Source organism: Balaenoptera physalus, assembly GCF_965194825.1.
Source record: "Balaenoptera physalus genome assembly, chromosome: 4".
Taxonomy (NCBI): domain Eukaryota; kingdom Metazoa; phylum Chordata; class Mammalia; order Artiodactyla; family Balaenopteridae; genus Balaenoptera; species Balaenoptera physalus.
Window position 1 is genome coordinate 137,549,513 of NC_138891.1, and position 25,759 is coordinate 137,575,271.

The 25,759-nt window shown below is 42.1% G+C and overlaps 1 protein-coding gene and 1 pseudogene across 2 annotated transcripts in view; one reads left to right on the forward strand and one right to left on the reverse strand.

The window, feature by feature from the left end:
- The window catches only part of SETD4 (SET domain containing 4), a 586,654-nt gene that overhangs the window by 471,323 nt on the left and 89,572 nt on the right, over nt 1-25,759 (reverse strand). The window contains exon 14 of the mRNA XM_082458843.1: nt 5,838-23,361. The gene's annotated coding sequence lies outside the window, so the exon portion shown is untranslated. The remainder of the gene's footprint in view (nt 1-5,837; nt 23,362-25,759) is intronic.
- Nucleotides 8,047-24,272, forward strand: LOC309659284 (large ribosomal subunit protein uL14 pseudogene; annotated as a pseudogene). Its single transcript has one exon. The product of its transcript is annotated as a large ribosomal subunit protein uL14 pseudogene (transcript).

A 25,759-nucleotide genomic window follows, 5' to 3' on the forward strand; every position in this document is an offset into this window, starting at 1 on the left:
TGTGTACTCCAACGCCTCTGTGTTGCCTCTGATCACTTGTCTGATGAACACGTCACTCTACCCTTTAAAATCCTTACCCCTCCGCACCCTCAGTGATTACAATTCCGGGGCCAGTGCTGTGGAACAGAGGCACAAGTGTAGCAGGGATGGTTTGATCTCTGTAAAATATTGCATTTATATTCAACATCATCTTGAGCTGAACCCTCTAGATTTGGAGAAATCACTTCTCTTACTGAAATTTAATTACTTCTGTGATTTTGGTCTACCAGAAAAAAATACAATGGACAGAATATAAATAAGAAACAGAATAGGCAGTGCCAGATATCTGACTGCATTTTTCCTAATATAAAACATATAGGTCCTAATTCCCTTCAAACATCTCTTGCCCTGTAGATGAAATATAGATACCTTTATTTTTAATAAACAAAGGGGAAAAGGATCCTTTTGCAATATTTTCTTGGAAATACAAAATATCTAGCCATGTCAAGGATCAAATAACCTAAAATTAACCAAATAAAGCCTTAACCATTCCTAGTGTAGTCAAAGAATATTCAGTAACATGGAGGAATTATTTGTACATCAATGTTAAAGGGAAAAAAGCAGAATTCAGAATTATATATTTGTAATATATATATATATATATATATATATAATCACACAATGATTATATACATGTATAGAAAATAGAAAAAAGGAAATGCTTCAAATAATGGTAATTATAGCTGAGTGATAGATACCAGGTGCTTTCTGCACCTTTGCGTATTTTCCAGATTTACTAAAATAAGTTTGGATTACTTTTTTTTTTTTACCCTTTTTTTTTTATTTATTTACTTATTTTTGGTTGTGTTGGGTCTTCATTGCTGCGCACAGGCTTACTCTAGTTGCAGAGAGCGGGGGTTACTCTTCCCTGCGGTGCACGGGCTTCTCATTGTGGTGGCTTGTTTTGTTGTGGAGCACGGGCTTTAGGTGCGTGGGCTTCAGTAGTTGTGGCACGCAGGCTCAGTAGTTGTGGCTCACAGGCTTAGTTGCTCTGCGGCATGTGGGATCTTCCGGGACCAGGGCTCAAACCCGTGTCCCCTGCATTGGCAGGTGGATTCTTGACCACTGTGTCACCAGGGAAGTCCTGGATTACTTTTTAATCAGAGAAAAATGTTATATTTTATTCTGTTTATTAATAATACACATACTTGGGGGCCACAACTACTGAGCCTGCGCGTCTGGAGCCTGTGCTCTGCAACAGTAGAGGCCACGACAGTGAGAGGCCCGCGCACCGCGACGAAGAGTGGCCCCCGCTCGCCACAGCTAGAGAAAGCCCTCGCACAGAAACGAAGACCCAACACAGCCAAAAATAAAAATAAATAAATAAATAAATAATTTTTTTTAAAAAAAGGCAGATGCTTGCTTTAAAAAATAATAATAATAATAATACACATACTTTATAAAGTATATGAATACCTGATTACTTTTTGTATGTAAGCAATATTAGCCCATTAGGTAAAATTTTATAGCCAAACACAAAAGTCATTATGAGTTGTGTATTGGACCCCATAGAAGCACACTATACACACCTGTAAATAACAATTAAAGAAAATATATAGGTTGTTATCACTCGAGCAAGTTTAGTTTTTGGTAACTGATTCTGTTTCCATTTGCCACGAGAAATATATCCTCTTTATCTGTGTCCTCCCTTGCTTTTTTTAGGTGTATAAAATGACAGCTTATGTGAAAATCAAACTGAGGTCAAATTACCAATATTCTGTGTGTGGCTGGAGGTCAGAATTACCTTCGTAAAGAGCCCTGAGGCCCAGAATGAATTTCTATTTATTCAGCAGTCTACCTCCCAAACTCAGCTAACAAAAAAAGAAGAAAAGGGCAAAAGGGTCCCAAGCTCAGAGTTCAGCTTGTGTTTGCAAATGACCAAGAAAAAGAAAGATGGAAGCAGGCACAACCAGTGAGAATAGGGGCTAGAAGTTCCTTGTATGTGTAAAGGCAAATGCTTGATTGGTTTGATTCAGCTTGAATCATTTCAGTTGCATGGTATTAGAGAGAAAAGAAAACTGTACACTGCCAGATGATGAAGAGACCCTTGATGTGCTCTGTGGGCTCCCTATGTGTGTGTGTGTGTGTGTGTGTGTGTGTGTGTGTGTGTATGTGTATTTCTTTTTAATTTAATGGGCACCTACTATGTGCCCAGCACAGCACTAGAAGCAGAGATGCCGTGAAAAGTAACTGTGGCCCTAAACCCTAGGAAGAGTCTGGCCACTTCTTTCTCACTTGTTGACCATGTTCTCTGACTATTTTGGGTTTTACTACATGTTATAGAGGCTTAATTCCCCTTCCAGAAATACCTGCTAAGTCCCATTGGTTTAATTGTGTATAATGCTTGTTTTGGCTTCAACAAAGAGACATCTGGATTATGGATTTCTGCAAAGACTGAAAAGTCAAGCCCTGCACGATACAGCCCATGGAGCACTGCCTTTCCCATCATTATCCATCTCCCCCGCTCCTACTCCATGCTGCCTCACTGAGGTGAGTGATTCTAGTCTATTCAAGCTAATAGCATGTCGTTCTTAGTGAGCTGCTCCTAAACAGTGTGTTGCTTTTGCACACCCCTTGCTACTTTTATCTCATTTGTGCTTTACAACATCTTTGAAAGACGGATGGGAAAAGAAATATAAGTTGAGATGTAGAATGTTCTAAAACCTTGCAACTTAACACCAGTTTCCACTTTGATACTACTTAGTTCCATAGGCTGCTAGCTTTCTCCTTGCCTTCTCCAGCCTCGTCCCATTCCCACCCATTCTCTGTTATGGCACCAAAGGGCTTCTTCAGAAATGCAAATCCGATCATGATAGCCCCCAATCTAATCCTGCCCAATGGCTCTATGTCACCAACCAAGAACAGTTGGAACTGCTCAGTGTGTCTTCCTGGCTGCTTCCCTCCTACTGGGGCCAGTGTTTCAGTCCCATCAAAGCCTCTGCATGTGCGTTCTCCCCACCTGGACCACCTTCACCCCACCTCATCACCAGTAGAGAAACTCCTACTCATCCTCCAAGGGCCAGCACAAGCATTCCATCCTCCATGAAATGTGTTTCTTAGAAACACTCAGCTTTTAATAAGGAAAGACATTTGAGTCAGTACCTTCTTTGGAGGAGACAGGAGAGTGGTCTTGACCTTGGAGAGAAAGTTACACTCAACCTCAGATAACCTGCATCTGTGCTTTTTCTTTCATCCAGTTCCCATAACTAATGAAGAAGTGGACTCGGTACACCAGGATGAAAATCACGTTGATTTTACTACTAAGGCCCTAGGAAAATAAACAAGTCATGGAACCAGTCAGAGCTGGCAAGATCTCACAGGAAAATGCTCATGGAAACAAAAAATACACTTTGATATCTTCTGCCCTTGCAGAATATTTTTTCCACAGAAGTGTGTCTTTCACTATCATCACTATCCCCAAGAACTTGGGGGAAATAAGATGGTTGGATTTAGGGCCCACCCAAATCCAAGATGATTTCATCTTGAGACACTCAATTTAAGTACATCTGCAAAGGCCCTTTTTCCAAATAAGGTCACATTCACTGGTTCCAGAGGAATGTCCCTTTTGGGGGACCACCATCCAACCTACTACAGACAGCATGCCTCACTCTGATTGAAACCTTATCACTGACACCCCAGTTCTGAATCCTGGCTGACCACACTGCTTTCCAGTTGTGGTTTCATTCCCAGGTAGCATGACCTCTCTGGAGTTCTTGAGACTTCAGCCTCTCTGCAGTTACGTTTCTTGTGGAAAATCAATGGATTGGAATTCTGGTTATACACTTGAGTCTCATAATTGACTCAAGTGTATAATTTCACTTGACTGAAATAATTGTGTATCTGTGCTAGAGAGAGAAGAGCCCACCTCTTAATGTGTCAGCCCAATTCTATTCCTGAGCCTGCAGACCTGGAGCCCAACTGAAGCCTGGGAAATTAAGGTAATTTTCCTAAGGTGAGCCATCTAGGAAGGCCCCTAGAGAGACTGCCCGCCGGCCATTCCACAGATGACCTTCCCTTGTGCCTGGCCAAGTGAGGACATAGAGGCAGAGAGGGCCCGAGCTCCTCGGGGAGCCAGTAGTCCGTCCAGGTCTTTCCACCCAGTTTTGTGCTGACCAGTGGTTTGGCCCTTTGAGTTAGTCTTCTGGAAGATAAGGAGTGGGGCCAGTCAAGATGGCAGAAGAGGTAGTGAAGAACCTTGAAGACCATCCTGAGCCCTAATGAACCATCTCAGTGAGCAATGCCCACTGTCCAAACACAAGCAGCCAGGAAGCCATGTGTAAGAAGCACATACCTCCTGAAGTGGAATTTGACATGCAACCTCGCCTCCTGGAGCAGGTGATGCCATATGCCAGCTGAAATCATATTTTCGAAGCTCTCCCTTAGCTACTATCTAAAAAGTCAGTAGAAACAGATCTACATAGAGCCTTTTTTTTAACTGAAGTATAGTTGATTTACAATGTTTCAGGTGGACAGCAAAGTGATTCAGTTATATACATACATATACTTTTTCAGATTCTTATCCATGACAGGTTATTACAGGACATTGAATATAGCTCTCTGTGCTATGCAGTAGGTCCTTGTTGTTTATCTATTTTATCTATAGTAGTACCCAGAGACTACTTAACCTATTGTGTGTTGCTGGTTTTGTTATTGCTGTGGGTATTTCTGCATGATTTCCAACGGATCTGGCTTCTTGGAGAAGCTGGTAGTTTTCCAGTGATTAGAACTACTCTCCATGAGAGGAAAAGGATGATAAACTAAGATCTTAAATGTCACGGTGACACTATGTGTGTGTCCTCAGAAAAACATTTCTGCTGAGAGATAAAAATCTTCTGGATGCTTTTATCTCTGAGCTTCTGGCAACTGTAGAAATTCCCTCATGGAGCACGTGGTCATTACCAGACCACAGACACTGAAACAGGGAAGAAGGACCTGATGTGAAAGGATGGAGGTAAGGGCAGGTTTGTGGGACCTGAGAGACAGAGCTGGCAGCAAGGAGCTTAGTGGCTCTAACTGAAGCCATCCTGGATTACGCTTTCTGAAGTTAATTTAACTTAAATTTACGTTCTTCTTTATGTGTGAGGTACATGGGCCTATACTGAGTGTCCTGCCTGGCTTCCCTTCATTTTCTGTGCCAAAAATCAGCCTAAATGCTGTGTCTTCCCAGTCCCCCATCAATTCTGGCCAACCAAGTGGAAATGCAGAGGCAAGGAGTTCCAGCATGATCCTGTCCAGTCTCCTCCCAGTCACCTGTGTCACCAGACATGGATGAGAGATTGTCAAAAGTGACAGTGGTTTCTGGAGGCAAGAAAATGGCTTACCAGTATGAAGGGGCCAGGGAGAGGGCTGTGCACGTTTTTAATTTCATTTCAGACCTAACCTTCCCCTCAGTCTCTGCCTAATAGAAAAGAAATAGTGAAAGACTCACAGACTTAGAGAACGAATTTATGGTTACCGGTGGGGGGGAAGGGTGGGGGGGAAGAGATATTTAGGGAGTTTGGGATTGACATGTACACACTGCTATATTTTAAATGGATAACCAATAAGTCCCTACTGTATAACACAGGGAACTCTGCTCAGTTTTATGTGACAACCTAAATGGGAAAAGAATTTGAAAAAGAATAGATACATGTAAATGTATAACTGAATCACTTGGCTGTACACCTGAAATTATCACATTGTTAATTATAACATTGTTAATCAACTATACTCCAATATAAAATAAAAAGTTTAAAAAAGAAAAAAGAAAGAGTGAAATATTCTGAAAAAGATAAGCAGTGGAATCATTAAGTGCTTACTTTTAGGAGCAGTGTTCTAGAGAAATACACTCACAGCTCTTCAGACAGGAAATAGCAATATAATTTCAGGAAATATCAATGATCTTCATGGCTTAGTATTTCCTGTAAAGGCGTAGAGAAAAGGGGGGGAAATGACATACTCAGCTTGCAAAAACTGCAGCTTCTAAAAAAAAAAAAGAAAGAAAAAAAACTGCAGCTTCTAACACATGCCAATTCTTACTTATTTAAAGGCTTCAAAAGTCAACCCCATCGTGAATAAAGAAACATCCTTGGTTGAGGTTACTGTGTTTATTTTGGTTATTTACAATATTCTATCACATTGACACTCCAAATGCTAAGTTTCCTACAAGGATTTTGGAATATGTCATGTAAACCAACGACTAGTTTATAGTAGATATTTTTGCTACATTGAAGAGTTTTTCATTCTCAGGTAACGATCAGACAAGAGCCTTAAGTGACAACTTTTTTAAAGCTGTCTGCCTTTTTAATAGAAGTTTTCTTTTTTGAAGGTGAAGTATGCTGTTCTTTATGACAGCTTTGTTGACACCAACAGAAATTCAAAGTAAAGCTCTGAAAGTGAATCAGGTAGGATTACCTACATGCCCTTGGAATTCAGCTCGGCTTATGGGAAATTTGTCAATTATTTTCATATTTCATTTCCCAGGAAAACATAGTCCATGATCAACAGAAGCTCATTATCCCAAAGCAGCCAATCAAGGAAGCATACCCTGTCACCAGGTGAGATATGGCTACATCTGGGTTAACATCATGAAGAAGTACATTAGCAACGTGTGAACATGAGCAGTTTCAGGAAGACAGCCTTTGCATTCCTGCCTTGTGTTTAATCGAAACCAGGACACGGAACTCACGCTTCCAGACAAAAGTCAACTCTGCTTTGACCCTTGCTTCCACCAAGTTCACCGACACTTCAGGAAAGCAGAGAGTTGCCTGGATGAAACCAAAGAATCTTCTGGCAACCCCCAAATCCTGCCCCTGACAGCAGCCTATACAAAGTGAGTCTGAGAAATGTAATACATCTTAGGAATGCACCTGAAAAACAGCAATATTATATCCACCAGGGGAAAAGTCTTCCTGGGGATTAGTGTGGGCTCTGAAACTTGATTCTTCCCAAGCTTTCATAATTGTTATCCCAATTAATGGAACTGCAGACACCATTCTTCTATTCCCAGGTACAATCATGTCACGTTCTTCTGAAACTCACAAAGCCATTTCCTTCAACACTGCCCTCCGGGAGGGAGTCTTGAGGTTAATGACCCTCCACAGAAGACTATCATTTACGTACTGTACAAGTGCATTTTCTTTGCATTTCAGTCATGCCCTGACCTTGGAGAGGATGATGGAAAGCGGGATGCCTGATTGCCTTCCCATTTATAAACTGATTATTTTCCTATTGGCACCTTCATTCTGCAATCACTGACATAAAATCTTTTACCAAACAAAATGTAAGAAATGAGAAATTGATTGGATTTCTAAAGTTTGCTTTGAACTCAGCCATTAATAAGAGGTTCTTTTAAGAAGAGAAGTCTATAGAAGTGACTCCACACCAGAACCCAGCTGTGCTACTTTCCGAGGAGATGCGGCCACATCCAATCAAAGCGTAGAAACTCAGTCATTTTTAACTGAATTGACAGAGAAGTACTATTTTTCTACCAAAAAAAAAAAAAAAGAAAGAAAAGGAAGGAAAGAATGCTTTCATGTAGATCTACGCAAGCTAAACTTACACCAAAAGCTCATGCAAGGTCGATGAATAACAAAGTTTTCTGCTCCCACCACAGACTCCTTGCCATGACGTGGCCCTCCCAGACAATCTTCCCCAGAGGGCAGCTCAGCTGCTTCCTTTCTCTTCTGCAGGTCTTCATCCAAATGCCACCTTCTAGGCAAGGCCTTCCCTAACCACCTGTTGACAATTGTAAAGCCTCTGCCCTACCATGCCCACCTGCTTTCTCCACTCAACTTTCCTTTATAGCGCTTCTATATCTGAGATTCTTTACATTTTGTCTAGTCCTTTATTCTGCTTATTGCATGTCTCCCCTCACGAGAAGGGATGTTCCATGAGGACCAGGAGATAACAACCCCTAAAGAGAAATCATCATAGAGCAGACACTCCGTAAATATAATGATATAAAATGTTTAAAATGGAAAGTCAAAATAAAATCGCCCAGCTTTTTGTCGCTTTCCGGCATTCAAGATGTCAAAGCAAGGACATGGTGGGTCCTCTGGTGTGAAATTCCGGATTTCCTTGGGTGTTCTGGTTGGAGCCGTGATCAATTGTGCTGACAACACAGGAGCCAAAAATCTGCATATCATCTCCGTGAAGGGGATCAAGGGACAACTGCATAGACTTCCTGCTGCTGGTGTGGGTGACATGGTGATGGCCGCAGTCAAGAAAGGCAAACCAGAGCTCAGAAAGAAGTGGTAATTAGATAACGAAAGTCCTACCGGAGAAAAGGTGGTATGTTTCTTTATTTTGAAGATAATGCAGGAGTCGTAGAAAACAATAAGGCGAGATGAAAGATTCCGCCTTTCACAGGACCAGCTGCAGAAGAATGTGCAGACTTGTGGCCCAGGATTGCATCCAATGCTTGCAGCATTGCATGATTCTTTGGTTTATTTGTAAAAAACTAAAAATAAAAATTATTTGCTCCCCCCCCAAAATAAAAATTAAATAAAATTAAATCGCCTGCCACGAACAAGTAACCACCTTCTCTCCACTAAGGTAGACAGTATGGTGAAGCCATTGCCCAGTGAGCCGAGGACGAAATAGGAGGAGAAACATTGCTCATGCCCTGGCACATTGGATACTAAGCCTTGTGCCTTCCATTTCACCTTCGAGCCCTGATCCCTGTGCACACCTCCACCTGAGAGACTAGAGGGAAGAGGGGAGATGTTCCCTCTGGTTTCCAGCTTGCTTGTCAACTCACTGGTGAGTTGTATCCAGGACCGACTTCACGGGAATGCAGCCTGCATCATCCCACAAGTCTCCGCACTCGGAAGGGACCCTATGTTTGGTTTAATGCTCTGCTGTCCATACCTTGAAATTCTTAATAATTTTACCTTCCAATTCGTCTTTTATAAGTGAAATTCAGTGGGACAATGGAAGATGCGTATGAGCAGAGGAGAGTCATGAAATAAAGGAAAAACCTTCATATTTTAGTACCTTTAACAGCACTTTTCCCTACTTTTCAACAAGCAGCCCCATTTTCACTTTGCACTGGGCCCCCAAAATTATGTAGTCGGCCCTGGTTGTATCCATGTTATTTCTGGAGAGCAACAAAAACTTTCTAAGGTAGAGGAAATCCATTCTGTCCTATATGGTCTGTTCTCCCAGCTTGAAAGCAATGGGGTCATCTTTTTGGCTGGCAATGACCCCCATCACCAAGCTTAGATTCAATTAAAGTAGAAATTAAGGATAGCATTTGAGGCAATGAGTTGATTTTGGAAAGAAAGAAAAAAATAAAGAAAATTCTGTTATAAAAATAATTACTGAAAATGTTAACAACAGTAGCTTGGAAACTCTTTTTGTTGTCTGAGAACTTTTCAAAAAGTTATTTATTGAAATCATATGACTATATCTACTACAACTACACCATGTACGGAAAGAAAATGGTTTAATCCACCTCTTCCTGGGGAGAGTAGAGATTAGTGACACTACCCAAGGCGTCTCAAATACTGGAGAGAATTTGGCCATTCGACAATGACGCAAATTAATAAAAGGCAATGCGCATCTTTATTTTCACAACTTCCTAATTTTGAGAAAACTCTATGAACTCACAGGTTAAATTAAAATAAGAAAAAATTTAAACGAGCTGCTAAAAAATAAAAGTTAGATGGGTCATTCATAAATTAAATGATCATGACACCCAAACTTGGTAACTTGCAAGAAATAAAATAGTTTCACCTCATATTCCCAAATGAGTAATATTTTTCTAATAGCCAGCCCTTCCCTATGTCTCTATTTCCAGGATGCTGTCAAAGAAGATGCAAGACCTGAGCAGTAAAATCAAACACCTGTAGGGGCCACACATAACACAAATGTGTGACTCAGATTAGATACAAGATAACAGAGGAGATGGGACAGTAAGAACTACATGTGTCCCTTATAAAGAGGTGTTTCATTTCGTTTTGTTTTGTTTTGAAGGGGCCTGTGTTAGTCTGGGTCTTCTGAAAAGCAAAAACCAAGAGAGGATTAAATGTACGAGTAATTTATTAAGAGAAATATCTATGAAAGAACATGGGAAAGGAGCCAGTCTCCAAGAGGTGACGGACCGTGATGCAAGTCTGACGTGAGGGAAGGAGAGAGGGAAGGAAGGGAATTTGCATGGATGCCTCCTGGGCTGCCTGGAGCTCTACAGAAAGTTCGCCAAGGCCACTGGGGGAGGCCTGAAGCCACAGTCAGAGGCATCCCATCTCTCCCAGAAATGGACCTGCCTCAGTTTCCTGCCTCACTCAGCCTTGGAAGGCATGGCCTCAGTACCAACCAGTGATGGATGCCAAAGCTCAGAAGCTGGGGCTTCTGAGAACCACTGGAGATACGAGGTCATTCTCACGGCCCTCAGGGTGCCCACAAAATACACCTGCAGACCCGCAGGTTGAGACTCTTCCTGGGCCCAGGTTACAGTTACTTTCTTCATTCTCTCGACATCTCTCCCTTGATGAACCACTGTTGTCTTCCTGTGTCTATACATCTCTTCAGACACAAGGAGAGTTTAGTCATCCAGTTCAGAGACATTGAAAGGATTCATCAGTTGAAAAACAGGACTTGCACTGCCAGAAGCAAACATTTTCAAAACCAGCTGTCCTTATAGATCTGTCGGAAGTCAGTCACTGAAGTTGCCTTCAGGCCAGAATATTTGGATCAGGTGTCAGATTGTTCCATGTCCCCACAGAGGTCACGGTGCCCTTTGCTGAATGTGGTTCCAGAGCCAGATAAGTTATGTAGGAACAAACAGCATTTTTTTAACCAGTTAATTTTATACCAGTTTTCGAAACATAAAGGAATCTCTCATCCTCTTCTTTTTATACAGAAAAGTGTTCCCCTTGGGAAAGTTCCAATGATCCCACAGTTCCTCCCATGGATACAGAAATAGCATCAGTGTTACACTGAAAAAGTTGAGAAGACAAAACCCTGAGCACTACCAGACCCAGGGCCTGTGAAAGTATTAGCAGCAGTGGTGCCACACAGCAGGGCCGAAAGTCTCATGGCTGTATTCCCCAAGGGGGCCTCAAGTTAGCAAAATTATTCTGCTGAAGGCTGAAAGAAAATAAAGAAGAAAGCTCCCTGTAAATACAGAACCAGTGACGAGAACAACAACAAAAGGGCATCCTTTTAAAAACACAAATGAAATATGAAACACGAAGGAAGATTAACAGCTAAGCCTTCACAGGGGGGAACCAGAAAAAGAGGAAACTTTGTTGTTGACATGTCCAAAATGCCACCTGAGAAAGCTGAGTGCAAGGGGCCTTTCATGGGGAAACGATGGTCTTCTTCAAGATCTTTTCTCTAAAGGATCCAATGCCCCTAAAATAACATGGCATGCATTTTGGGGAAGAGATGAGTAGAGAAATACTTTGCCAAGCACTAACATGGGGTGATTGCCAGGGAGCAAGCAGACGACTGAATAAAAAGGGGAATGACAGTTATATGAAGGTATAGATTAAAGAAAAATCAACTAAGTGTAAACTTAATACATGTACATTTTATTGATATAAGTTATGCTTCAATGAAGTTGAAAAATCTTAACAGAAAAAAAAAAAAACTAACATGGGGTATAGAAGAATAAAAATGTGAGACTTGGGTGTGAGCCACATTTTACTGATATTGTTAACCAAGTGTGTGGTTACACTGTGTATTCTAAAAATGGAATCGTGACATGATCTGTGTGTTGCCTTTCCAGGTGATGTGTCTTCTACTAGGACATTCAAACATCCTCAAATCCATCCTGACCCCCAACAAACAGCTTGCCCTCATGTTTTCTTTCAGGAAATGGCGGCCCTGTCTATTCTGGAAACCTATCCATGTTGGAAAACTTCTCTTCTCCAGCCTTATACAACCCACCATCAAGACCTCTCGGTTTCACTTTCTCTTGACTCCATCTGCTTCTTGTAACCGTAACCTCCACCCTGGTCTAAACGAAGGTCACTTTTTTCCTACTCTCCAGAGACAGCCATCCAACTGGTCCCCTTGATTCGACTCTTTCTCCACACCTCCCATCCTTCTCCAAAGAACAGCCAGTGATCTTCCCAAGACATAAATGGCTCATATTGTTCCACTGTAGTCTCAACCTCTCCGGTGGCTTCCAATTCTGCTTTAACTACAAAGACCCTCATCCTCAACATGCCCGACAAGATCTTCATGTGTGTAGCCCCCCTTGCTAATACATCCACCCCATCTGCTCAGTCCCTACATAGCAGCAACGCCGCCTTCTTCCGGTTCTTCAAATACTGTGCTCTTCGTTGCCTCAGAGCCTTTGCAAATACTGTTCCCTCTGCCCCCATCTCCTCACCTCTTCCCTCCTGCATTTCATGGAGTTCAGAAGGATTTTCCTCAAGAAAGCCTTCCCTGCCACATCCTTAACTACCCCGTCCCAGAATAACTGAGGTCCTTTTCACACTTTTTGTAGCATGGTTGCCATTTTAGTGTATTTATGGGATGATTTGACTAATCTCTGTCTTTATATCTAGAGTGAGGCCAGGAACCATGTCTGTTTTCTCAATTATTTCCCTTGTGGCTAGCCTAGCACCTGGCACAGAGGTGAATAATTGTGTTGGATGGATGGATGGATAAGTACAAAAATATTATAAATGCATAAACCAAATACATCTTTCCAGGGGCAGAAATAAATTTCCAGTGTAGATAAACGCTAATGGGTAAATATACCACATTTTCAATGTTTTAATTGTTTTGAATAGGTAATACATTTACATGCTTCAAATCTAAAAGATATCCATTGAGAAGATTTGTTCCTACCCTGTATCTTTCTATTCCATTCTTCACCACCCCTACAAGGCACCCTACTTCTACTAGTATCTTATATCCTTGTATCTTCACGCAGATACAAGCAAATACATGTTTAGTTTCACTTTTTCTTACACAAAAGAGAGCATGCCATACACACTGTCAGTTTACCGAGAGCTTCTTACTCTTCTGTACAGGTGGGTGGTAGTCTGTTTATTTAACCCTTCCCCTCCTCTTTCTTTTTTTCTTTTTTTTGCTCTTTCAAACAAGAGTGCCATGAATAACACTGTGCATGTGTCATTTTGTAGTGTCCAGGTCTGACTGTACAGTCAACTCCTACAGAAGTAGGATAGCTGGGTCAAAGTGTAAATACACTGGTAATTTTGCTAGATTGCCATCTATATGCATTTTAAAGTCTCATTTTAGAAATCTATAACTTCGAAAAAAGGTAAGTTAGGAGATAGTGGGGTAAGCCTCAGAGCCAGAAATGTCTGGGTTTGAATCTTCGCTCTATTATTTATCAACTGTGTTAGCACAGGTTAGATAACCTCTCTGAGCCTCAGTTGTGTGGCTTCAAACAACTCCCAAACCTCCATCTGCAGCTGAAACTCTCCTCACTTGTCCCATTGCCAACTGGATACCTCCTCCTGTTTGCCCCACATCCTTAAGCTGCAAATATTGAAAACAGAACTCACGATCTGTCACTTAAACTGGATTCTATTCGTGCATTCTCCAGTCATCCAGAGACACAGAGACCTGAGGGTTTTCTTCCGCTCTTTCCCCTTCTACCCACAGCCCCAATCCAGTCACCAAATCCTGGTCATTCTTCTTCCCCAGTCTTCCTGGAATCTGTTTCTCCCTTTATTCTCTTTCCATCTGTCCCACTGTAGCTGTTCATAGCTTCCCAACTGCACTGTTACAAAAGGGACCAGGCAAGTTTTTCTGACTCTGGTCTCAGGGCCTTTTAGGACAATCTCGCTAACCAGCTGTCAAGTGATCCTTCTAGAACACTAACCAGGTCTTGTTTCTCCCTGCATGAAAGCCACTTGTTTGTCCTCCACCTTCTGGGGGCAGGTGTCTAAATAAACAGCATGTAAGCCGTATGAACCACAGCCTTCTCTCAGCTTCACCTCCAGCCCCTCGCCTGGCCTCTGGCTACAGCCAACTTCTGCCTTCCTCTGGGAACCCATCTCACCCAAACAGATTTCTCTTTGCACAAGGAACTCTTCCTGTATGTTTTTCATTCATTTATTAATTCAGCAAATATTTCTGAGTGGCTAAGATGTGACATTTATCCTTTAATTTAAAAAAAAAAAGATGTCTGGCATGCCTCAGACTACTGGACCCCCAGAAGCTTCATTGGTGCAACAGATCCCTGAATTTTCATAGGGTTAATCTCCCACCTCTGCTACACAGGTGTCTTACTAAGGCAGTATTTCTCAACATGGCACTATTAAAATTCGGGGACAGACAATTCTTTGTTGAAGGGTGAGGGTTGTCTCAAGCATTGTAGAATGTACATCCCTGGACTCTACCCACTAAATACTAGTTACTCACAATCCCCCATTTTTAACAACCAAAAGTGTCTCCAGACATTCTCAGCTGTACCCTGGGAGTTAAAATCCCTTGATCGAGAGCCCCTGTATTAGGGCATCTATGATACTTGCAGCACCTTGATCAGTAAGTCCAAGTAGCATGATGTCATTAATAGGTGGGCAGAACGATGTTCGGTAGAATGTCCGGATGAGCAAGGTCCCAGCAGACATGTAGACAGCGAATGTATACTGCTGCCCTTGCCATGTGAAGGCCAACCACTCTAGATTCTCCCCGTTGACGGGGATTGAGAAGAAAGCATCTGCTAGATCAGTAGTCCCATAACCAAGTTTGGGAATGTGTGTTGATCTTCAACATTCAACACATTCGACACATCCGGTACAGCAGCTTCAAAAGGGATTATCACCTGAATAAGTTTAAGGTGGACTAATAACTCCTGCCATAATTCATCTGGTCATTGCAGGGATGCAATGGGTAGACTGAATGGAGATATTACAGGAACCACCACTTTGCATCCCTTATGTCTTTGATGGTGAATATCTGTAATTCTTCCCTAGGATACAATATGATTTCTGATTACCTATCTTGGATAATGGGGGAACAACAGTTTCAGATAGTTTTATTTGGCCCTTCCTACCATAATGTCCCACACTCCACAAGTCAGAAAACCTGTTGGGAGTTCTGCCAACCATTCAATATATCTATCCTATTTGGGAATCTGAGAAATAACCACAGGGTAGTTTGGTGCACCCAAAGAGCCATTATAAAATGGACTTTGGGGAAGACTTAATTTGTCACCTGGCCTCCTAAAGCTGCTAATCTAACTATGGGACCAGTATGTGGCATTTCAGATACCCTGGTACTACTGTCAGCTTAGACCTTACATATAGTAGTTCTCAAAAAGTCTGGCTAGTCCCCATCCCCTAGCACTAGTTACTTGGGGAAATATCTACAGATCCCTTGAAGGGGAAGATTAGAGGAATAAATTTTCATGTATACTAGTGAGAAATAGTAATGTTCTTCTTCAAGAGGACCTCAGCCTCCCTTAGAATCTACAGATTCTAGACATGTAAACTGACTTACATTTGAAAACCAAGCAAGAAGCCATAATTTTCCACTGCAGGGACTGATGATAACATTCTGCTCTCCAGCTTTCGTTTTTGTTATTATTATACAATTTTAACAACACCCTAGTCAGCTGTCCATCTGTCTCCTGTCTAGAAACACCACAGTCTGTTAGTCATTGCCACAAATCTCTGAAGGTTAAGGCACCCTAACTGCTACTCTGTGGTGCTTCCGGTTATAATAAGCATGGCTACCTTTGCCTCTGGTGGTTAAGAGCTGCCACCTAGTCTTTTAATTGTGGAATCTCATTACCCCCACTGACATTAAGGAGTCTATGGCAATATTTACCACCATTAAGCTCAGCCTACAGAAGACAGACACCAACCTCTCAAAGATGTCAGTGAGCCCTTAATTTGTGACTTTATATTGCCTTCAGAGGAAGTGTCCTCCAGTCTCTTTCAAGAAACAGAGTTAAGTGGAGGGTTCTTAGGTTTTACATAGTAAATCCATTCTAATATTCCCAACTCTTTGAGCCTTACCCTTTCTTCACACTCCTGCACCTCCACTTTATCAACTGTAGGCCATCATCCTGCCTAAATGTCAAGGAGCCACCCCTACAGACCAGCTCCAGGTGACCATGACAGTCTAACACCCTCAAGACCCACTCCTACACATCTTTGCTGGTGCACATTTGATAGTTCCTGTATGTCCTTTGACACATAGATTGTTTTCCTTGGAGCAGAGAGCTGTGATCAGACCAGACTCTGGTTATTACCCAGGAGACAACAACGGATGATAGGGACCGACAGTGAGAAAAACAATGGTCAGCTGTGAAGCATCTCCTCTGGGAGGTCATGGTGTGATCCCCTGGGAAGGGGAGGCTGATCTCTTCAAGTCGTTGGCACAGCTTCTGCCAGCCAGGAAGCTTCAGGCCATTTGGGATCCAATATTCTTAGTCTCAACCAGGCAAATGTCACCATCCAAGGGTCCCACTTTTTTCCTCATCAGGAAATTTCCTTTGACATTGAGGAGCCACTAAGGCTGTACATTTACTCTTTACGTTTCTAACATCTTATCATCAGATCCTGCTTTAAAAGTCTTCTGCCTTGCAGCTTGAGGAGATGAGAACCCCCTTTACAGCTACCACAGGAATACCCTGGCTTTCAAAGAGAGGCTCAAGATAGCACCTATCATTTTTCTGCAAGGCTTCCAGAGCCTTCAGAAGTGATTACCCCACATTACCGTCCTAATATTTATTGCCCCAAAACGGATTGAGTGCCAAAGTGAAATGATATCCCCACACTTTACCTCCACCTCCTCCTCATCGTCTTTAACTTCGGATAAAGGCTTTAGTAATCGTGATGCTACCATGTGTGGAGGGTTGTCACCACGCACTCACCACTGCCAAAGTCCACCAGAGGGTCTGCTTTCTAGAGCCAACCTAGGTTCCCACCCTCTTGGCCCAGGTTCTCTAGACAATAGACCCTGGGGCATATGTTTATTTGCTAATACTTCATTCAAAGGTGTGATCCTAGAGAAGGGGGTGGGGGAGGGATAGAGCAGCGAGGCAGGGGAGAGGGAGCCCAAATGCACGAGGGCAGGCTACTGAGTTGGCCAAAGCTTTGTGACAGCCTGGCTGATTGTGCAGCCTCACGTGATGTCTTCAGGAGGGTTGTAGGAACTGTTGCATCTCAGAACAGTTTCTGAGGAGAAAGGAAGAAGAATTCATTGACCAGCCCCTTCCTATCTGCCGCCTCCCACTGGGTGAAGTTGGCCCCATGGGGTTTTCATCTCTCCACATTTCCAAGATGTCCCAGCCTCCTCCGGGGCGGTGGCCTCTTCTTGCTGGTCAGGCTGCATGGAGAGTGGCAGCTGCAGTAATCTGACGTCGTGACCACAGCAACAGAGCAAGTCATTGCTGGCGCAGCTCCAGCCAGCAGGCAAGAGGGAGGTGCAGATCTGGGCGGGTACAGAAGCTGAGTCTGGCACAAGCCCTGAACACTACCCTTGCATTTGGATTAAATAACGTCAATCAGTTGCATCTAAAGGAGGTCATTTCAGCACAGACACAAGATACAATAACATGCGAAATCTTTTCTTATCCTTTTCAAATTCATGTCCTTAGATTTTTTTATTTTTTTAAGAAAGAAAGCTGTATAGCAGCTAAGATGTTGACATTTCCTTAATACATTCATTGAACTTGAGAAACTAACCACAGATTTTCAGGGGATTCTACCTGTTTAACCAAGAAAGTTAATGTAGGAAGCCAGAAATGTTTTAAATTATAAATTCTGTGCCACTGGGCACAGTCTAACAGCTCACTACTGCTATTCTGTCAGATGGATTTTTTTCTCTAACTAGTGAAATTGCATAAATTCTCCACTTCTATTTGTACTTTGTAGCCAAAGCTCCTTCAGCTTCTTACAGCCTCACCAACTCTCCAGCTGAAGGACGTCTCTGGCTGCAGGGCAACTCTACCTGTGTGCTGAGGGGGAAGAGTTGACTTGTCCGAAACTACAATTTGGTAAAATACAAGACAAAGGGCTAGAGAGAAAGGAAAGGATTTTTTTTTAAAGTCTCCCATTGGTACTAAACGTGAGCCAAACTGAATTTGAGGGACTTGCGTATTTTAATTGTAAAATGTACTATATCTGACTTCATTACAGATTCTGCTCTTAAAGTGACATCATATTTTATCTGGATTAGGAAAATTGTTCTTTAAAGATACTGCAGTGATGAGGAATATGGGATTAACAAACTACTATACATAAAATAGATAAGCAATGAGGATTTACTGTACAGCACAGGGAACTATACCCAGTATCTTGTAATAACCTATAATGGAATATAATCTGAAAAAAAAAAAAAAGAATCACTATGCGGTACACCTGAAACTAACACAATATTGTAAATCAATTATACTTCAATTTAAAAAAAAAGATACTGCAGCAAATTTTTTATTGCTAAGTGTCATATTGTGATATGAAGAATCATGACTTATTTTATCTGTTTTTTACGTTCAAATCTATCCAAAAATCTTTCAGGACAATATCCCGGTATTTCACTTCGAACTTAGGGCATAGTATCCAAAACATGCTTCACTTTTGTATTAAATGAATAATACAGTGCAATACAAAGCAATACAGACCAAAATCAGGAGCAAAAACAAAAATGCATTCGATGGCATGAGGGCAAATTTGCCGTGGCTGCAACGTCTCCTGTTACAGCCTACCCAACGTGCTGTCACCATATCATTCTGGTTTTGCATTCAGTAAACCAGCAGTCACGTGGCATTTGGCTGCCGAGACAGGGCAAAGTTTAGAGCATAATCTTTCATTTTCATCTTCCATCCTCATGAGACGTGACGCATATGCAGCTATCTTTGGACTGCTCGACTTCCAAACGTCCACTCCCTCCCTGCATGGACACAGGCCCACAAAGGAACGAAATTGATAGCTCTGAAGTAGAGACAGCCCACACAAAGTTAACCAGCAATAGGAATATGGAGTGGTTTGGGGTTTTTTTCCCCCAATAAGAATACCCTCTGTCAACATGAATCTTTTAGACGGGATCAGAAAGGGACTCCCTTAAACGTCCAAGCAAACAACAGCTTCCCTTGGATCCCAGCCACAGCGCCCTCTGCTGGGTATCGAAGAGGGTCCCCCACAAGCATACTTTGCTTTAGACTCGACTATTTTTCAACTTATTCACTTTCTGGAGTAAAATGAGGAAGAAAATTACGCAGTTAAGAGCCATGTAGGAAAAAAGACCTCACACAACAAAGGTATCCACTAAATGCTTGGTGAATTAATGAATGAATGAATGAGTCGATGAACATATCTGAGCATGACATAGCACAACAAGCATTTTTTTGAACCTCAGATCCTATGTAACCAGTCAAAGCTTTGGTCAGTTAAACTAAGCAATGTCCTTTTTTTTTTTTTTTAATTGTTATTATTTTTTTGTTTGGCTGTGTTGGGTCTTCGTTGCTGTGCGTGGGCTTTCTCTAGTTGCGGCGAGCAGGGGCTACTCTTCGTTGTGGTGTGCAGCATTCTCATTGCAGTGGCTTCTCTTGTTGTGGAGCAGGGGCTCTAGGTGCGTGGGCTTCAGCAGTTGTGGCACGCAGGCTCAGTAGTTGTGGCACACGGGCTTAGTTGCTCCGTGGCATGTGGGATCTTCCCGGACCAGGACTCAAACCTGTGTCCCCTGCATTGGCAGGCGGATTCTTAACCACTGAGCCACCAGGGAAGTTCCAGCAATGTCTTTTTAATCTCTTTCTAAAATACTATAAACAGCTATCACACTTATTTTAAAAGTAATAATACTAAAATATGGAAAATAAGAAATGGAAGTTCCCAAAGTCCTATTCCTTAGAGGTTATCTCCCTTAACAGTTTGCTGCACATTCTTCCAGGTTTTTTTCCCATGCATATATAGAATATATGTACATATTTTTAATAAATGGGGTTCTAAACTGCATACTATTCTGTAAATCACTTTTTTTTTTTTTTTGCCGCACCACACGGCTTTCAGAATCTTAGTCACCCACCAGGGATTGAACCCGGGCCATGGCAGTGAAAGCACCAAGTACTAACCACTGGACCCCCAGGGAATTCCCTGTAAGTCACTTTTTAAATCTAAGTCTCTATTACAGACATTTTACATGTCAGAATATATAGTAACTATATCTCACTTCTTTAAATGCTAAATAATATTCCATAAGTCATTTAACTTACCCCCTATAGATGAAGTATAATTGTAAGGTCAAAAATACAGGCACTTTTTAAAAACAGACATTGTCAAATTTGTCTCTAAAAAATTATACCACCATCATCAATACTGAGTACTGTTAGCCTTCTTAATATGTGTAATCTCATGGAGAAAATGCTATTTCATTGTTTTAATTTGTATTAATTTGATTATCAGTAAGGATAAGCATCTCTTCTGCTTATAAGCTATGTATACTTTTTCTTCTATGAATTGCTTTTTCATAACCTTCGTCCATTTTAAATTGGATTGTTAACTGCTTGCTTACTGATTTGTAGGCACTTAGACACTTGTTATATTAACCTTTTTAAATTACATATGGTGAATATTTTTCCCAGCTTGATATGCTTTTTTTTAATTGGGTTATACAGCTTTTAGTTATATAGAAGAGTTTTGTTTCACTGTTATCAAATATGTCATTCTAAACCATTTGACTTCTGGGCCATACGTCATTTTTTTTAAATGCTTTGCTCACTCCAACATAATGAAAATATTTCCTATGCGCTTACTAGTATTTTAAAGATTTTTCTTAATGTTTAGATCTATAATCATTTCAGATTCACTTTTGTATGTGATATAAGTTAAAGATATAACTTTCTTTTTAAACGTTTTATTTCTTAAGTCTTAGCTTATTTTTTAATTTTACCAAATTACAGCCAGATGTGTAAACATAATGCGTTCAATAATTTATCCTTTCTTCACTGATGTACAACGCCTCCTTTATCATATACCAATTCTCCATATACAGTTGAAGGCTTTACAAGCAAAGACTAAGGTTTTCCGGAGAAGAAGCAATTCTGCCCAAGACTGCAACACAGAAACCCTGGCTGAGCGTCCAGCCTGCCTGGTCTGCCCTGTGGAGTCCGGACTCAAGACAGTAACATCAGCTCTCAGTATCCTGTTCACCTCTTGGTCTGCTCCTGGGCCAGCATCTCACTCTTTGAATTACCGTAACTTTATAGTTCATCTTCACATCCAGAAAAGTAAGACTCTCCTTCATTCTTCTTTTTGAAAAGTTTCTTGACTCTTCTAGAGGATTTGCTTTTCCAGATTAACTTCAGAATCAAATCTGCGATAGTACAATCATATACATTCTGCCTTGGAAGATTTCCTCTCTTCCTGCATCCAAAGTACACTAACTAGGCCTCTTTTGTGTGTTGGCCATCGTATGTAGGGACCACTCTTGCAATGGTTCCAAGCATCAGAGAGCCGCAGTCTAAGATGTCATAGACTAATAAATAATACATTTCCACCGCAGTGGGGGAAATAAAGGATGACCTGGATGTCCAAAGAAGGTCACCTAACCCAGATTTCATGTCAGAAAAGTTTCCATAATAGGTGATATCTAAACATTGACATAAATAATCTTAGGAGTTGGACAGGAAAAACAGACAGAGGAGAGTATTTTGGGAAGACAGAAGAGCAGGGCAGTGAGGAAGAGAAGGCACATTGAGCCACAAGACCTGGAATGTCCAATGTGACTGCAACATGGCGGCCATGACCAGGGGCCTAACAAGCTCCATGAAGGCATCTGTGTTCTTTCCCAAGAGCAATGAGCTGCCTTAAAAAGGGTTGGACAGAAGAGAGTAAAGGAAATGAGTCAGAGACATTGAACAGTCATTGAGTGTCCAAGCATCCCCTCTTTTCCCAGTGAAGTGTAGCACTGTCACAGAGGGCAGTACCATTGACCAGTTCTGGCCAATGGGCTGTGAGTGGAAGTGACTGACGGCATTTCCATGCCAAAGCATTTAAAAGCTGACCCTCCCACCCTGGTTGCCCCAGCAACCTGGAAGCCACATACAGAGATCTTGGCTTCCCAATATGGAAGTGGCCTGGATCACCAGGTCCCTGAGTGGAGGACAGTGCCCTGAAGACTCACCTGACCCACACCAGAATTTTCATGAGCGAGAAAGAACTCTTTATTGTGTAAGCCATGGAGTTCTAAGGTTTATTTATTGCTACAGTATTGCTACAGTACAGCCTGGTGCTAACCTAACTAAGAAAGTCTCCAAATACAATCTGATGACAGGGGATCCAGCTTCTCAGAGCTCCCCAACACCACTGAAAGTCCTTGTCTTCAGAAGCTGAGGATACTCCTTCCTCTTTGGGGGAGAAAAGGACTAGTATCAACAAGGCCGTCGCTATGCCTTCCTGGGGGTTTACAAGCTACTCCGTTGATGAACACTTTGGTCTACTGAGCAGGCGTGAGATGCTTCCTGCACAGAGAACGTAAGTGATCTGCAATTTTCCACTCTCTCTCCCCTGCTGCATGGTTCTAGCTTTCTTTCTTATGTCCCCTCGTTCTTTCATCCCTGGCCTTTTTCCTATCTTTCTTCAGCAGTGAGATGGTGCTGGCTGATAACTCAAGGGTGGCCACGTGGCAGCACAGCCACAAGCGACGTCCTAACCTCCAGCCCCGCTGCACCTCCAGGAGGGAGGACAGACTCCCTAGCACTGCTGCTGCAGGCACAGCAACCCGAGTTCAAATCCAGCCCAGTCTCTTTCCTCTTTGTATGCAGTTTGAGAGTTTCTTAACTTCTCTGAGATTTCATTTCCTATTCTGCAGAATGAGGATAGTGATACCTACTTGAGAGTCTTATGGGGATTACAGGAAAAGACAAATGTAACGTTCCCAGCACAGTGCCTGGCACAGAATATGAATTTCCTACAAGTCTGTTTCCTTTGCCCGTTCTCCTGAGGGAGAAACCGACCCCTCTCAGATCTCCATGGCTTAATCCTACATCTACCTACGTCGGCCTTTTGATGGGCAAAACTGCATTCTTAGGTCTGTGGAGGATACAAATGATCGGACAATGTAGCTGAGGAGGCAAGACGTACTCATAGGGAAAAGTTAACAGGTTAATTATTAATTAGATGTGTAAATACCCGAGGGTTTAATATAAGCCATAAGCACTAAAGAAATGCAGAGAAAGGAGAGACATGCTCAGGCTCCTGGGATTGAGGCTAAGGATTCAGCACAGGGAGGCGGGGATAAAGAAGCAGCTCCTGCTTTCCCGAAGGCCGGGTCTCCCATCACTGGGTCAGCGTCCACTCTAGTTCAAGATGGGCTTCGGATTGATAGTTGTCCCAACGAGGACAGAGCTGGAGAGAGATTTTCGGACAGGCTCTGTCCACTCACAGCAGATACATCCCTGGGTACTACCTACTGATTCGGGAGGGTATAACAAATAAACTTTCTTGAATGAATGTGCCCACCCTACAAAAGATTTGAGAGGGTCCCCTCTGTGTAAGGTACAAGGGTGGTCACTTCAAAGGCTATACTTGATATCAAAGGCGGGGACCATGCCGGGTACCCTTGCCAAGCCAGAAGCTAACACCAGCACCAGGCACCCAGAGGTTACTTACAGACTGTCATAGGAGGTTCCCAAGGCTCTGCAAACATGCCTACAAATGCCCTCAAACTTCTAAATAGGCGGGGTCAGCTCCTGATTGGGGATGACACCATCAGCTTACTCAGCTGCACGTGTGCTTTAGCCTGGACGTAGAGTTCCTTTCAAAAATCTCACAGAGGTGGGGATCATTTAGTAAATGTACAGAAATTTCAAATCACTACTGTGTGAACCTGGAACCAACATAGTGTTGTAGGTCAATTATACTTCAATTTTTTTAAAAAAAGAGAGAAAAGAAAGGATGTAATCACAGTATTCTAATAGGTTCTGTCTGCAGTGAACAATATTTACATAATTAGAATGTTGCAAACACTAATTTTTGGCATAATTAAGAGTATGATAATTTGGGGGATAGAATGAGGAAGGAGAGGTAGAGGTATTAAATCTTCATCTCCTATGACAGTGATAAATTTAAAAATTGCTTTTTTCTTCTCTTTTTACTGTGTCTATACAAGACAGTAAATGTTAACTAAACCTACTGTGGTCGTCATTTACAATATATATAAATCAAACCATCACACTGTACACCTTAAACTTATAGAGCAATGTGTGCCAACAGTTTCTCAATAAAACTGGGGGAAAAAAATCTAACAAAGCTCCAGCCACCAGTCCCAAAGGAAAACATGAATTTTAGTGTGATCCTATCACATTAAGTATGCAAAAATATGCAAAGTTGCGTATCAACATAATATGTCCACTGGCTGAAGACTCTCATATCAAATGGCATATTCAAAGGCCAGCATAAAAGCAAAACAAATGAATAGTGACTAGGTTAAAATGTTCACTTCTGCTTCTTTTCAGAACCCTCTGGGTACATGGAAATGTAAGGGAATAACAGGTTGATTGTTCTTTAGACTTTAAGGTAAACACAGGCCAACAGTGTGACACAGCTACCAAAAAAACAAATGAGATCTCAGGATGGATAAATTAATAGAAGTATAGTGTCATAAGCAAAGGAGGTGACAGATCTCTGTACGTGAACGATCTGTGGGGTCTACATTGTTCCTGGACCACTCCCGCAGGAGGTGAGAGTATTCTCCCTGCGCTCAGAAAGCAGTGAGGACATTCAGGCAGGAGACAATAAGGGAACGGAAACACCAGTGTCATCTTTAAACATTGCAAGGACCTCAGTATGAAGAGAGCTGGATTTTTTTCATATAGTTTCAAAGGGCAACTGAGACCAAAAGGCAAAATTGAGAGGGAGACAATTTTCAGCCAAATGTGAAGGAGACCTTTCCAACAATGAAGGCTGTTCAAAAACTGGAACAGTCTCATGAGGTGGTGGAAGCTTTCCACTGAAGCTTTCCTACAAAGGTGTCTTCCCACTTTTTTGGCTGCATGAAAATTTAGAGGAACATGAGATTCTTCAAGTTTCAAGGCAGGTTTTGTAGAAAGCATCCCTTAGGACAGAGAGTTTAGGTTGGGTGGCCTCAAATGACTGCATAGAAGCTAACCAAAAATTCTTGCTTCCTCAGATATTATTTTCCCCTATTACAAAGGTTAAGAACTTCCCGGGTCAGATTTTAAAGGGGCATTTAATCGGGTCATTAAAGTTCAGTCCTTTTCCCAGCTGGCAAGTCCTGTGCTCACTGGCCTTTGTGCGGTTCTGCCCTCTCCTCTCCCACCCCAAAGTCACACCCGCACTCTTGCTAAAAGCTGTGGACTCTTAAGCCTCATCATTTATAATGCAGAAAGGGAATCATTGATTTTGTTCTGATTAGTCATCATAATGCTTTTCTCTTATATGTACTTAATCACTGTGGTTTCTCCAAGAATGGAAAGCTTTCCTTTCTATGGGAGACTCTAAATAGCTCTCTAAACAGACAGCAGCTGAGCAAACAGTGCAGAGAATTTCGGTGCCCTGTGATGAGAGCCACCGCACCCTCAGCCAAGGCCAAGCAGCTCCTGGCACGGCAGCCAAATTACAAATAGCTGCGGAGTGATGCCTTTTGATCAACGGTGGATGCTTCCATTTCTTAAGAGAATGTTCCATCCAGCTTTGTGGTTAGTCACAAAGCCTGAAAATGATAAATGTACTAGAGAATCAGCCAGTGTTTCCCTTCCAGGACTAGGACCAGACGGAGGCCGGGCAGCACCGCTGCAACAGGAAATGGCCGTACAGCTGGCCCCCTGGCAAGGGGCCGGCATGAA